The sequence below is a fragment of the Pinus tabuliformis genome, chromosome 8, assembly GCF_031772625.1.
Source record: "Pinus tabuliformis cultivar Carrire ecotype Pingquan chromosome 8, CPIR1, whole genome shotgun sequence".
NCBI lineage: Eukaryota > Viridiplantae > Streptophyta > Pinopsida > Pinales > Pinaceae > Pinus > Pinus tabuliformis.
In genome coordinates, this window is record NC_142294.1 from 1,718,921,481 (window position 1) to 1,718,934,863 (window position 13,383).

At 37.7% G+C, this 13,383-nt stretch overlaps 1 pseudogene; it reads right to left on the reverse strand.

The window, feature by feature from the left end:
* Positions 1–9,485: 9,485 nt before the first annotated feature.
* On the reverse strand, positions 9,486–13,066 carry LOC149242927 (pentatricopeptide repeat-containing protein At2g13600 pseudogene; annotated as a pseudogene).
* Between the last annotated feature and the right edge of the window lie 317 nt (positions 13,067–13,383).

The window sequence follows — 13,383 nt, forward strand, 5'->3', positions numbered from 1 at the left end:
TCAAATGGCTCACTTGACAAGCATAAATCAAGGCTTGTGGCAAACGGATTTGAATAGAAAGAAGGGGTCAATTATGAGGAGACTTTTGCCCCCACAACAAAATGGGCTACCATCTAGACTCTCTTTGCCTTAGCAACTTAGAATGGATGGAAAGTCCATCAAATGGATGTAAAAATTGTGTTCTTAAATGGAGATTTGAAAGAAAATATGTTTATATCTCAACTAGAAGGATTTGTTGTGAAGGGACAAGAGCACAAAGTATGCAAGCTTATCAAATCCTTGTATGGCCTCAAACAAGCACCGCGAGCCTGGTATGAAAAACTGACTAAGCATTTTCTGAAACTAAATTTCAAACATTATGATCTTGATGATGCAACTTTAATCATGGAAAATTTTAGGGGCTAATGTTCGCCCAGTGGACTAATTTTCCATGATTTTTCCACAAAAAAGATTCGCCAATTTCCAATTTTATAAAAGACGATTCGCCCAAATTTTAGAATATAAAATTATTTTACCTTAAAAATCGCCAACATTATATAGAGACTATATATAAAATAATTATAAATTTGAATAATTTTACAAATATATCAATAAACATTTATAATTTGCATATTAGGGATTACTGAGATTCGCCAATGTTTTAAAATTCAAGAAAATTTTCCATCCTTAAAATTTTCCTTGACTTTAATTGTCAAGAAGGTTGGCAAAAATGTTGCCTACTTGTGTTGTATGTAGATGATCTACTGATGATAGAGAACAAATAAAATTACATTGCATCCATAAAGAAAGACTTGAGGAAAGGTTTGAGATGACAAATGTGGGATATGTTCACTAATATTTGGGTATTGAAGTAACCTAACATCATAAATTTATATTCCTCTCTCAAAAGTACATTGGAGATTTGTTGAAAAAAATTGGCATGGTTGAATGCAATCATTTGTCCACTCCAATGGAACAAAATTTAAAACTCACATCCAAAGAAGGAAATGAATTTGACGATGCAACTAAGTACAAACATCTCATAAGAAGTCTTACCTACCTCACTACTATCGGACTAGACATTTCATTTGTTGTTCGAATCCTTTCTAGGTATATGCAAAAACCTTGTGAGGTTCATTGGTCTGTTGTAAAAAGAGTTCTAAGGTACTTGAAGGGAACTCAAGACTTTGGACTCAAATATACATTGGTGGATTACTTCAGCTTGATTGGATAATCTGATTCAGACTTTGATGGAGATAAATAAAACGGAGTATCTACTTCAGGTTATGTTATGAGTCTTGGATCAAGAGTTGTCTCATGGAGGTCACACAAATAATATGTTCCAATAGATTCCACAACAGAGACAGAATATGTGGCAATTCTAAAAGCAACCAAGGAGATTGCGTGGCTCAAGAAATTTTTTGAAGATTTGTAGGAGAAACAAGTGCATTCTACCCGTCTTCTAATTGACAATACTTTTGCAATAAAATTGGCCAAGAACCCAAAGTTCCATGATTGAACCAAGCATTCAATACAAAATATCATTTGATTCAACATCATGTTGAGGCCAAAACTATTCACCTACACCATTGTTCCACAAATACGCAGATTGCAGACATCTTCACCAAAGCGCTTAGAAAATAAAAGATTGAAAGAGTTAAAATGATGCTTGGACATACAAACATCCCTTCATATTAAGGGGAGGAATGTTGACACCAAATCCTTCGGGATTGGAAAAATATTTTGAAAAATATGTACATACAAAATGAGAATACGAAGAGATCTTGGAATATGAATCCCAAGAGTCTCTCCTCTATATGCATATATTAAATTTATTCTTAATAGAAATAACAATTTTGTGAAGTTACCAAGCCTGACCTGACACCTTCAAATGTACACACAAACAGTGACACGTGTGATACATCCTCCATGCTCAAATATTCATACACTGCAAAAGTATGCCACCCTGTTGTTATCACAAAATCTGACCTTGATAGGCTGCTAATCAAATAGACCCTAAGTAACTTTTTCAAACCAATCTTTTGGTTTGAGGCTTAGCCTCCTCAACCTGAGAGGGCTCTCTCAATAGGTTTAAGATTTCTAATTAATGATTAGATGGCTAACTCTAGGAACAAAATGGACAAATGTAGAACTGGTTGACTGGTTGAATCAAAGATTAGCAAACATCTATTGAGCTATGGAGTCAAGATAGTCTTCAACAAAACAACATGATCAGCAAAACATGGAAGTCAAGGCACTTAGAGTTTAGGTTTATAAATGAAACAGTAACATAGTGAATCAACACAGTTTACAAACATGTGAAGGAAGTTAGAACAGTTTCCAATGAATTCTAAGTATCACAAGCTCATACCATTGCAAATAAGTAATTGTAAAAGGCCATAAGAACATCAAACACATAAACTCCTTATGAATCTTGAGTAGTCAAACTTATCTCTGTATTATGTTTGAAAAACCGCAGTTTCTTACAATAACACAACTTTATTTTGCTAATGAAATTACCAACCTTGAGGAATTCGACTCTCAAGCTTTATATAGAGTTTTACAACCTTGGATATTGTGATCCATCTTTAGAGGAATTCGAATTCCTAACTTTAACACCTATCTATTCATAAAACAAACTAGTTAATTACAACTTGACAGCTAGTTGTCTTTAAGAGTCCTAATACAAATAGGAGTGAAACTCCTAAAACATGCTTTTAACAACCTTATCCATGAATTCAATACATTTTTTAATCAGCTGCCAACCCATGTCTTCGAGCTTGATGATGTCCATAGTGCTGTTACAAAACCTGCTGAGTAATGACCTAACTGTCCTAATATCTAGGAGACAGAGTTCCTCCTTTTAGGGCCCTTAATCCCTTATGCTTATCTTCGAGCAGTTTACTGGTATACATGTGGCATACATTAATAATCCATAACCATTTCATTTTCCACCTGTGCCAAGGAAAGGAAACTCGAAAATATAGAGGAAAGGATAAAACATGACTGTGCTACGAAAATACTTTGTTTTCATAGCACAACTTTTATACCATTTATGAAATACTTCTTGGGACTTTGCTTTCTACACCACTGCCATCTGAGACTTCATACATGATCCCATGTCTACCAACAACTTCAAAATTTGGAACTAATCAAACCTTACCTCCGGAAAGCATCCATAAGTGCTAAATGATCATCTTCCATAGTTTCATAGTGCACTACGAAACTGTTGTGTATGCTCTTTTTCAACACGGCCTTCAAAAATCTGTGGTTTGGGAGTTTTTTCAAAATTCCAAGAAGACTGATATGATCAACCAAAAATCAAAACCACTTACCCTTATAAGATGTTCTTCTTCACAATTGTTCTTCCTTTTATATGCCAAAACTCTTTTTATGTGCCAAAACTGTTTTAATATATATCCTTCACTGCCATTTTTCATCACCCTGTTTCATTATTGTTGTAAACCCTTTTCCAGATTTGGTTAGTTGTATTTCTAGGTCTTCAATTTGTCTCTTCAATCTTCTGTTTGTAGCTCTCAGCTGAGCATTAATCTTCCTTACAAATCTGGCTTCTTTGATTGCAGGAACAGTCCAGGTAAAGTATTGAGTTTCACTGTTTACTATTTCTGGTTTGGAAACCTTTTCAGCTTCCCAGAGAGCCTTCATCCTTTTGAAATCTGTCCTTTCAGCAACATGCCCTCTTGCTCTCACTCTTAGTCTAGCAATTTCATTGTTGGCAGCTTTTAACCTTTATTCCATAACCTCGTAACTGGATTTTTCTGTTTGAGTGGCAAGAACTGTGTTTTTGTCACCTTCAAGTCTTTGAGACGGAATGTCTATCAACTCTTCTTGAATAGTAGATGTTTCTTCTATTCTCCCCAGCTCAATATTGGACTCTTGCATCTTCTTGGATTGCCTGGTTAAGGGTTTTTTGGGTTTGAAAACAAATGTTGTAACATCATCCTCAAATTCCAATTTCTTGGAGGGTTTCATTTTCTTCGACTTTCCTTGATCAAATTTTATCACATCTACCTACACCAAAGGGGATTCTGCAATATCAATGGCTTTTAAAATATCATTTAAATCACCCTTCAAGCTTGAACCTTCTCCCGAGATCACTGTTTTACCTTTCTCCTTTGCAATTTGACTTCTAGTCAATCTCTTTTGAACTGATTTGTTGGTTGATTGTTCTTGTGTCATTCCCTTAACCTCAGGCATCTTTTCCTTTGTAGATTTAGGAGTTTCAAGAATGACTATTGGTGCTTTGCTTACTTGTTATTTCACCTGATTCCTAGGTTTCAACTTAGCATACCTTTTTGCCCTGGACATTACAGACTTGTTGGTTTATGTTAATGGAGTTGCTTTAACCCTAGGGCTAATGTCTACACTTTGTTTTTCTACTCCAAAGTCACACAAAAACAAAAACGAAGACCATTCTTTGTTGATCCTTTTGAGTTCATGTAGAACTATCAGTTTAATTAGACCATGATGAAACAGGGAGGTTTCACATCCTTGAGACCTAGCATACAAAGAGGTTTCACATCCTTAAAATGATATGAATAAACCTTTTGATATCTGCCTTCACTGGTGAAATAACGTTGAATGTTGAAGAGCAAGTTGGTATGGTTGTCCTTGATGTAGTCTTTGGGCACTGCCTTGGTTAAGTCAGTTTCTACAAACTCTGGCTTTAGAAACACCTTACACGGTTCCATGTTGAATCTGAAGTTTTTGAACCATGTCTCTTGCCCCCTAGGAATTTCTGTCACCAAAGCTATGACCTCTGGAGAAATTTGCAAGTTCAGCATTCCGACCTTTGTGTTGGAGCCATTGAAATGTAGTGCAAACTCGTTTGTCACCTGAGTATGTCCTCCCTGCAATTTCTTACCGAACTTCCAGCGTCCTGCTTTCTTGAAGGCTTCTACAACTGATTTCTCTCTTACTAAGACCTCGTTGCTTTCAGGCTCTGTTCTTAAGCAATGACCAGACCTGTGACATTTCTTCTCCTCTATCATCTTTCCTTCTGAATTCCTGTAACAAAATCGGTCTCGCTTGAAATTTTGTTGATTAGCGTCGCTTGAATTGTGGATGAGGAAAGCCTTGGTGAAAAATTACCAAAGCTTGTTGTTCGAAAAAACTTCTGTTCTAAAATGATGAGACTAGCCAGCCCTTTCGAATTTGAAATAATTTTTCATAATGAGCCCTAAATTCGAAATGATGAGTTTGGATGGCGGCATGCTTAAGCACTGACTCCTAGCTGACACCTAATAATGAAAATTATAATGGAATATTAACAGATTTATGTTTGACAACACTGTTCTTCGAATCCGTGCTTTCATAGCGCACAGGCAAAAGCACTACAAAAAGAGTAGCGTTTTCGTAGTGAAAAATAGACATTTTACACTGTCTGCGCTACGAAAACGTGGTTTCGGGGCTAACTCCAAAAAATTTTCAAAATGGCTTAAGCTATGAGTTTCTAAAAAGAATGTAAGACTCATGAAACATGGAAAAAGGATGTTAGACTTTATTTGGACATGAAAAACTAAACCTTTGAGACTCCTAATCTACCACCTACCCATTAAAACATAGGGTGACTTGACACCTATCTAAGACCATGACTAGGAACAATGTAAACCCCTATTTGGTGATAACACCTGCAAAGGTGTCAATGTCTCCATTAAATCACAAAAAACCATCCTGAGTTCCAACATTTATGAGGGAAACCATCAATACTAAAATGATCCAAAGCGAGATACAACCCAGCCATGAAAACCATTCTTCTTCAAAATAAAAAGCCGATAGAAAGTTTGCAAAATAGATAACAAGTGTATCCTTTTAATACCAACTGAGTTCTTCCATGAGAAAGATGGATCTTCAAATAGAAACCATCATCATATGATTGTAGATATATCTACTAAATTTAGGAAATAAACATTATCCTTGGCAACGGTGTCATTTTAATACCTCCAAAATCTACACTTCAAAAGATAATTCCAATAATCAAGTACAAACCTAAAGGGCAACTTAAGGACCTCACCCATTGTGACCTTAGTGATCACCCTCCTCACTTAAGGCCATGTCTCCAAAGGCCCAAGGGAGTATTCCCTTAGATAAAATCACTATTCTCCTAATTAATGCAAAATCTACGAAAATTAGATTAGTGAAGTGGATTTATTTATGATTTTATTACAATATAAACTTAACAAAGGTGAAGGAAAAAAAAAATGCTTTTTCATATGGGCTATGGAGTTGGGGAAACAAGATGAAAATTAAACCTTTAAATGAATGGAGAAAATCATCAAGGCTATCAACAATAAACCCTACCAATTACACCAATCAAATCAATGTTCAAATTGAATAAAATGCTCATAACAATACAAGTTCATCTCCAACAATCGATGTACCATGAAATCACCAATGCAAAATAAACAAGAAGACAACCTTCAAAGATGAATGAACAACCAAAAATTTCTTCGTTAACAGATTTAATTAAATCAAGACATGATAGGATTAATAGATCACGACCAAATCCTTCTCCCACAACGAAAGACAACCCCCAAAAATGGGTGAAATATCCCCAAATGAAAAGAGTACATCAACAAATTTACAATGGAATCCTTGCACATTAATTTGACCTACAAAATAAAAATAAAAATTGAAGCATAAATATGCTCAGGGTTATTTTATTTTATTCTAAAGTTTTCACTCACCTTATAACTCCCGCTCCTTCATCACTCCTACGTCACCTCCCTTGTCACTCCACCTCACACATTAACTCCCTCGGGGGTTTCCTCCTTCACATCAATCTATCTTGCAAATGAGAAGGGATTGAATTTTTTTAGGTTCCAACCCAACCTCTTTTACATTAAATTATTCATTTAGAAAATCCTGGAAACCCTAGGAATGAAGCACTCCTCTAGATGATACCTTTTAGAATTTAAAATTGGTCAACAATGTCAAGTGTCATCATCTCCTATTGGATATTCCTCATTAGATGGCAAATTTCCTTATTTTAATGAAATACATAATAATGGAGATTCATCACATCCCTCCAATACTGGAGTGCTCCATTTCTTTTACCTACTTTTACTATGTCAAGTACTTTGAAGAGGTTCCCTTTGCCATGTGTCATCCTTAAAACAACAAATGCCCTTCTTTAGAACAATTCTTCCTCCCAAAAATCTCGTTAGCAACTTTATTTGACCTCAATGCTTCTTCAAAGTGGGCCTCTTTCCCTGTGAATGTGTCAAGATGATTTTTTGGGACCATCTACGGGGAATCAAGCTTGATCAGTACTTTATAAGTGTGAAAGAATCCATCAAGGATCCAACTAACATGTGTCTTCCTCATAAGTGTTTTTCACTTGTTTTTCCGACTACCATGTGTCTTCCTCACAAATAAGGCATTCTTCCTCATAAGTGCTTTTCCCCTTGTTTATCATGCATAGGTATGCCTTGGACCATGCTTTTCCATCAAATATGCTATAAACTTTTCTCAACTTGGAGTGTCCAAAATTGGGCCCTTCTTCCTTCTTTCATGCCATCATAAGGCATTCCTCTTCTCTTGGAATTTGTGCTTTGAAGTGGGGTGTGGAAAAGGTCTTGGGACCACTTGTGAATCTTCCAAGGTTAGCACTCCTTTTCATGTGTGTGATCTTGCTTCTGAAAAGAGACAAGGGGTCAATATTGCCTTCAAATGTGTAGATTATGCTTTAAGCACTATGATGACACCCAAAAGGCATTCTCGGATTTGGATACATGCGTCAAAAGAAATATGTAGATACCGATCCCAAAAGGCAAAATCTGCCACATGTGCAATAGTGCCTCCAAATATGTGAAAAACACACCTTTGAATATGCAAACATCCTTCGACACAAAAGAATGGCATCACATGAATTTCCATCACCATCTCACCTATGCATGCTGAACAAGATGATGATGAAGCAAATTTCCAATACAAAGCTCATAACTTGTACCAACCTCCCAAAGTTCACATCTCCTGATACGATGCTGCTGAAAAGAATGCCTCCCAAAATGCAATATGAACTTGCAATTTCAAGCTTTAATAATGCTTATGACATCAAAGCTTTGTGCAAGATGGTGATGCAAGTCAATGTGCATATACCTATTCATGCAAGTCTCTTTCCAATATACTTGATGGGATAAAGAACCATCATCCTTCTTAGTGACCAATACATCCAGTAAAAGCAGGCAACTACTTTCTGAATTTCCATAGACAATTTCACGTATTTAGATTGGCTATTGAGTTCGTCTTGTTTGACTTCTATGATTAAGTCAACTACCAAAGGGTGAAGACGATGATCTTGCAATAAATGGTCTACCAATCTGACATTCTTGACAAAGCAGACCTCTCCTATTTTGGTAGCTTAACTCTACTTATATATAGCCGGCTTGTGATCCTGTAATCTAAAGCTCTTCTCCAAGCCACTCCTCTCATCTAGTCACTGTCCTTGTTGACAGGTGTTGCATAAGTCGACTGAAATGTTGGACCAAATAAACACAGGTTTTCCATAAACTCTTTGTATATACTTGTTTGTTATGTGAAATTAGGGAATTGATGAACAGTTACAATCACATAAATCCATGTCATTACAAATACTTGAAACGTAGCTGCTAATTGCTAAAAGATTCCCTAAACAGAAGAAAATCCAAATTTTTAGGTCTGGCTTCAATTCGTTATTTTACCTATAAGATAATGTTCACTACAAGAGCTGAAACATAAGCTCAAAACAGCTCTCTTGTGCAGGAATCAAATTTCCTTAAGGAAAATGCATTTCAAAACCTGCAAAGTTTGTCAATGGGTTCTTGGTTGGTTGGTAGCACAGGGGTGTTGCTATTCCCCCACCAAGGTTCAATCCTACCCAAGATGTGTTAACACATCATGGCCCATCTTGCTCACACAAGCAGGCCATTTCTTGTGGTTGTGGGCAGGTGCAAGTTTTGGTTGACTTTGGCAGAATAGAGGCTCCCCAGTGACAGTAACTAAGCCAAAGGATAACTTCCATGAGTTGTGAGATGCATCATTTCTTTGTTACAACTTCGCATATTAGGAAAGGTGCCACTTGCACATGTTCACTGGTTGCATCCGTTAAAAAACCTGCAATGGTAACTATCATTTGTCATTATGATTTCAATGAGACTGAAAAAAAATCAAAATATATTTTTCTGAAATATGAAAACGATATTGCTGACCTCATATTTCATAAATGCCATTCTATCAACTATAATCATCTGTGAGTGCAGACAGGGATTGAGAAAAAATATAATATTTTGTACATTAGAGTACACACAAGAATTTGATGAGCCATTCAAAAGAGAAATTGTATATGTAAAAGGGTCAAAAGGTATTTGGGTGGCTTTACCTCTGACATGTACATGAGAATTTTGAGGATTACTTTTTCTTGCTTGCTATATTTGATTGTGGCCTTTCAAATTTTATCAAGATACCCCTTGTGTTAAACACTGAATGATTAGCTTGTATGCTCGATATACATCCCACCTTGACATTCATTTGGTAATGAAGACTCTTGCAATTTTAAGGAATGCACAATAAGTGGAACCCCAAAAAGTATTCAACAGGGTACAAAAGAGAGACAAGTAGAGAAGCCCTCAGCCTCACCATAGGTGATCTCAATTTCATTTGCCAAACAGCATTCTCTTTTCATTTTATAGCCCTCAGAGATCATCCTGTTACGTGTTCCTAGACGTCATATTTTAATTTGCCAAACAGCATTCTCTTTTCATTTTATAGCCCTCAGAGATCATCCTGTTACGTGTTCCTAGACTGTCATATAACCAAAAAAACACAGCACGCAACCCTTATCCCATTTTCCAAGTAGATGCTTCCAGAAACGACTTGACATGAGCAAGTGGTTGAACTACAAAGATGTTCACACTGTCCATCGCACATTGCAAAGTTCAATCTTGGTGGTAGCCAGAACCAAGATTGGTTCTGGGATTTGTTGCCCCGTAGAATGATATAGCATAATACAAAATCACTTCAATTACTCCAAATGATCGATAATATTTTAATCCACACTCCAACGCACAGGGCATCAACTCTAGAGTTTAGACTCTGTTAGGTAACAAAATAGTTGCCTGTGTCCGGGCATCTTTATGCAATCCACAATCCATAGAGAACTAGAGCCAAAAATGATCAGCTTTTCTCCATTGGGATTACAAATAGTTCCTATGAGAGCATTGCCCATTCTCAAAATGATGAAAATGGTTAGCATTCCTATGCATGGTTCGTCACTCAGCTGTCTAAGAGATGAATTTGGTAGCAGTCTGCCAGTCATCCCATGCAGCAGGGTTATTCGCAAGTTTGATCCTTGTCCCAAGGAATGTTCTTATGATCATCAACATAATTGCAAACTTCTTGCTACAGTTGTAGAAAAGCATCTTGTTTACTACTAGTCTATGTCATGCAGCAAAAACTCTGTATTGGGCCCACATCCTGCCTGCTTTATCCTACCAACCATTGAATCTAGCATTGCACAGATCTTGTCACTTTGTAGATGTGCCGTATCTCCAGCAACAAACGTGTGTATCTTGTTCTTAATCTCAATCCAGCTGCATCCAGGCTGCTTTTTAATACCCCTCTCTCTCATCATATTTCTTACCTTGGCAGCATCAGCCCACTGACCCTCTGCTGCATATATATTTGCTAATATAACATAAGTTGATGCATCTTGTTTCAATTCAAGAAGGCACTCTGCAGCATGTTTACCTAGAACAATATTTCCATGGACCATGCAAGCACCAAGCAAAGTACCCCATACAGAAGCATCAGGTTCAACTGGCATTTTGGCAATAAATTTCTCTGCCTCCTCAAGGTAACCAGCGCGGCCAAGAAGGTCAACCATGCAGGAATAGTGTTCTGCTCTAGGAATAATCCCATATTCTCGACCCATGCAATCAAAATAATAATAACCTTGATCTACAAGACCACCATGGCTGCATGCAGACAGCACACCTACAAAGGTTATCTCATTCGGTTTCATGCCTGATGATAACATTTCCTGAAATAGTTGAATCGCTTCCATTCCTCGTCCATGCTGGGCTAATCCTGCAATCATTGCAGTCCATGAGACCACATCTCGTTTATGCATTTTGCCAAATACTTTATATGCATTCTCTATATTCCCACATTTTGAGTACATGTCAATGAGGGCACTCCTCACAACCACATCTCCTAGTCCATGTTGGGTGCCCCCTCCAACCTTTGCAATCTGCGGGACCACATTTCGGCTATGCATCTCATCTGCTACCATATGTGCATCCACTATACTTCCACATTTGGAGTACATGTCTACCAGGGCACTTCCCACAACATCATCGGATTCAAATCCACTTATGATGAAATGAGCATGAAACTGTTTGCCCTGTTCCAAAGCTGCTAAATTGGCACATGCATTGAGAGCACTAGCAATGGTAAATTGATCAAGTTTCATACCTCCTTGGACCATTTTTTTAATATGTTGCAGGGCAGCCCAATTCCACCCATGCTGTACACAACCAACAATTATAGTAGTCCATGTAATCGTGTCTCGATTAGAAAGCATTTCAAATGCTTTGCAGGCATCTACCATTATTTTGCATTTCGCATACATGTCAACAAGGGCACTCCCCACAATAACATCTGCTTCATTTCCAGTTTTAATGATGTGCGCGTGGACTTGCTTACCCCTTTCTATAGTCAACAGGCTGCTGCATGCCCTTAAAACACTACCAAAGGTGAAATGATCCAGTTCTAAGTTTTCCTGTTGCATTTGGCGGAATAGTTTTAAAGCCTCTTCACCATATCCATTTTGAGAATATCCTGCAATCATAGCATTCCATGAGACAACTTTTGATTTCAGAGTTTGAATTTCGAGTTCCATGACTCCATCAGTATGCCAATTTTGGCCACATAATCCAACCATCATAGAATTCGCATCCACAGCTTCTTTCGACAACTTATTGAACAGCTTGGACGCATCATCCAAACTTGTGCATTTGGCATACATGTCAACAAGGGCAGTAATTCCAGAGACATCCGACTCGAATCCAGTCACAATAATGTACGCATGGATCTGCTTGCCATGTTCCAACGCTACTAGGCCTGCACATGCTCTCAGTACACTAGCAAAAGTGAATTTGTCTGGTTTCATGCCTACCTCTCGCATCCGACAAAATAACCTCAATGCTTCATCCTCGAGCTCATTCTGAGCAAACCCAGCAATCATCACATTCCACGAAATAATGTCTGGTTTCGGTATCTGCCAAAACAACTTCAGCGCTTCCCCTACATCGCCTTTCTGGCAATAACCTGCAATCATTGTATTCCAAGAGACCGCATTTTTTTCAAGCATTTTGTCGAAAACTTGCCGTGCACTCTCCACACAACCACATTTAGCATACATGTCAACAAGGGCATTCATGACAACTACATCCGCCTGAAACCCGGTTCTGATAACAAGATCATGCACGTACCTTCCAAACTCCAATGCAGCGAGGCTGGAACAGGCCTTGACCACACCCGAGAAAGTATAATGGTTAGGCTCTATGCCCTCAATCTGCATTTCATCAAAGAGCCTCAGGGCCTCTTCAGCTTTCCCATGCTGAGCATATGCTGTAATCATTGCAGTCCAAGACACCACACTTCGTTGAGACATTCTATCAAACACTTGGCGTGCATCCTTCAAACGACGGCATTTGGCATACATATTGAGAATATTGTTCCAGAGAAATGTATCAGGCTTAAACCCACTTTTTATGATGTGGGTATGTACGTGTTTACCTTCTGTTAGGCTTTCGGCTTTGGTGCACGCCTGCAAGAGCGAGGCAAAGACGCTTGGAGTCATATCTGTGGAATCCTGCTGTAAGAAACCCATAGCTTCCTTCAACCTTCCGTCCTTGCTTAGTGTGATAATATCGGCACAGAAGCCATTGCTGGTTCTGTGTTCTCGAGATTTCAGTACTTGTGTTGAACCAGCGGTTGTGGTGGTGGCGGCGTTGAGGTGAAGCCTTCGGCTGAGGAGCTGCATCTGTTAAGAACAGTTCGAAACAAGGCTGCATAGCTAGCGTGGCCTGTGATTTGGTAAAAAAATAGTGAAATTAAAAAATATTTAGTAAAAATAGTGAAATTATAAAATATTTATAATGTTAGTTATTATGTTTGTAAAAATAGCAGTGAAACGTATACTTATATTGTATTGGTCGAAAAGAAATCTATGGTACTACAACACCCAAATTGTTTTGAAGAGTAATGAATGAGAATGTTACTATATTTATTGATGGGGGAGTTTTCATCCATCCAAATTTTCTATTTATCTGTTACAATGTAGGATTTAGCATAGGATTTAGCAATAACTTAAAACAATGCAGTGAAATGTCAATAATTTAA